Source organism: Colobus angolensis, unplaced genomic scaffold, assembly GCF_000951035.1.
Source record: "Colobus angolensis palliatus isolate OR3802 unplaced genomic scaffold, Cang.pa_1.0 Scaffold14, whole genome shotgun sequence".
In the NCBI taxonomy this organism is placed as follows: Eukaryota; Metazoa; Chordata; class Mammalia; order Primates; family Cercopithecidae; genus Colobus; species Colobus angolensis.
The window spans coordinates 22,436,759-22,439,582 of NW_012114488.1; the positions used below are offsets into that span (position 1 = coordinate 22,436,759).

At 37.5% G+C, this 2,824-nt stretch overlaps 1 protein-coding gene across 2 annotated transcripts in view; it reads left to right on the forward strand.

Moving 5' to 3' along the window:
• The window catches only part of KPNA5 (karyopherin alpha 5 (importin alpha 6)), a 52,635-nt gene that overhangs the window by 30,678 nt on the left and 19,133 nt on the right, over positions 1-2,824 (forward strand). The gene's annotated exons all lie outside the window — the stretch shown is intronic.

A 2,824-nucleotide genomic window follows, 5' to 3' on the forward strand; every position in this document is an offset into this window, starting at 1 on the left:
AAAAAAGAGGATTTATAAACTAAAAATTCCGTAATACTAGCTCTTAAAGTTACCTATGTAGCTATCTTTAGCAGTATTCTTTATTTCTTTGTATGGTTTTGAGATATTGTTTATTGCCCTTTCATTTCAGCACAAAGGATTCCCTTTAGCTCTTCTTGTAAAGCCAGTCTGCTAGTGATGCCTTTCCTCAGCTTTTGCTCATGTAGGAATCTCACTTTCTCTTTCTGTTTGGAAGGATTGTTTTGCCAGATATTCAAGTCTTGGTTGAGAGTTTCTTTCAGCACTTTCAATATGTCATCCCATTGCCTCTGTCCTTCATGATTTTTGATGAGAAATCAGCTATTGATCTTTATGTGGAATCTTTGTATACTATGGGTCACTTCTCTCTTTTTGTTTTCAAGATTCTGTCTTTGTCTTTTGATTACATGTGTCTTCATGTGTATCTCTTTGAGTTTATCCTTAGAGTTTATTTTGCTTCTTGGATGTGTAGATTCATTTCTTTTATAATGAAAAATTTTCAATAATTATTTCTTCACATATTCTTTTCGCTCCTTTTCTTCTTGGATTTCCATTATGCATATGTTGGTATGCTTGATGGTATTTGCAGCTTTCTTAGATTGTGTTCATTTCTTGTCATTCTTTTTCTTTCTGCTCCTCGGTTTGAATAATTTCAGTTAACCTATCTTAGGATTGTGGATTCTTTCTTCTCCCTGCTCAATCTGCTGTCATACCCCTCTAGTGAATTTTTAATTTCAGTTTTATACTTACAGCTTCATAATTCCTATTTAGTTCCTTTTTATAATGTCTGTTTCCATAGTGATGATTCTGTATTTGTTGAGACATTGTTTTTATAGTTTTCTTTAGTTTTTTTTGTGCATAGGTCATGTAGCTGTTTTGAGTGTATCAGACAATGAATTTAAAATCTTTGCATAGTAAATCCAATGTCTGTGATTTCTCAGGGAAAATTTCTTTTAATTTATGTATTTCACTGTTAATGGACTACACTTTTAAAATTTCTTTGCATGCCTCATAATTTCTTATTGAAAAACTGGACTGATTATTGTAACTGTGGAACTATGGAAATCAGATTCTCCTCTCTTTCCAGGTTTTCGTGTTGTTCCTTGTTGTAGTTATTTATTTGGGGACTTTTAAAATTAATTTTATAAAGCCTGTATTCCTTGTCATGCGTGGTCTCTGAAATCTCTTTTCCCTTAACTCAGTGGGTAGCTAATGGTTTGACAGCAGAGAGTGCTTTAAATATCTGGAGCCAAAAATAAACAAAAAAAAGTCTCCAGGTTTTTAAAGATTGGCCCTGCATTGAGCCACCTCTTCAATGCTTAGTCAGGCTGATTACAGCTGTGACTTAGCACTACTTTACTCCCTGCTGGTGCTAAGTCTAAAGGAAAACTAGAAGTGAAAGCATAGGTCTCTTCATGTTTTTCCTGATTGTGGACTCTGCCCTGGACATGTGCATGGGCCTTCAGATTGTCTTATGTATATGGGAGTTTTTCACATCCCTCATAGCCCAAATATCTTACTCCCCACCTTTCCAGACAGGTTTTCAATGTGTCCCTTGTTTGCCTCAACTATGTCTTTTGCTCAGGTGTCAACATCTCATTCATTTGCCTTTTAATGTTTTTGAGGACCATTCCTTGTTTACAAAGCTACTTTTCCACCCTGAGAGAATTCCCAGTTATGCAAAACAAAGGCAAGCCCTTTGCATCAGTTTTTCAGGGAGCCTCCAAATAGGTCAGAACAGACAAACACAATTCCTTGGAAACAAGTTCTGCTCTACTCCTTTCAGAACCAGGAACCCACAGTGAGAACTCAGGCTGCTGTCTTAAAGGTTGCTGCCAGGCTGGGGAGGGGGTTGGGTAAGAGTAGGTTAAAATGCTGGAAACCTTTCCTACCACATTTCAGCCCTTTCCTGGTTAAAAGTTATCTTAGTTGCCATAAACTTTCGACTATCTTCAGAGTTCTAATCAACTTGATTCTGACAGTGTTTGCAAGTTTCTTGGTGTTCCCCCAGGAACAAGCACCTGGAGTTCTCTTCTGTACCATATTTGCATATGTCACTCTAAAACAGGGATTTTTTTAACCTAGGTTCTTTGTACTTCTAGCAGGTTTGTGGAGGTCCTTAGGAGGTTAACAAACTCCTGAAATTGCATGCCAAATTTTGATGTATGTGCTTTTTTTGTGAGGTAAGGATCCATTATGGTCTCAAGGGGGTCTATAATTCTAAAAGTTTCAAGTACTACTATTTTAGGTGATCTCCTATTTAAATATAAATAACTGAAACATAAAGTTATGCTTTGAAAAAAAAAACAAAGAAACCTGTAAGTAGTAACTCCTTAGGAGCTGAGAAGAAAAATTCTCATTTTAGATCCTCAGTTTCTTAGTAGATACCAAGGTTCATTGCAAACCAGGTAAAAAAATACTAAGACATACTCTGGTAAAAACACAACAAAAGAACTTCCCTTGTCAGTAGGTAATCTTTATATAATTTGAAACTGTATTCCTTGCTTTCTGAATTCATATAATATATTATTTTCATGATTAAAAAAATTAATCTGGCCGGGCATGGTGGTTCACGCCTGTAATCCCAGCACTTTGGGAGGCTGAGGTGGGTGGATCATGAGGTCGGGAGTTCAAGACCAGCCTGGCCAAGGTGGTGAACCCTCATCTCTACTAAAAATACAAAAATTAGCCAGGTGCGGTGGCAGGCGCCTGTAATCCCAGCTACTCAGGAGGCTGCAGCAGGAGAATGGCTTGAACCCAGGGGGCAGAGGTTACAGTGGGCTGAGATCGTGCCACTGCACTCCAG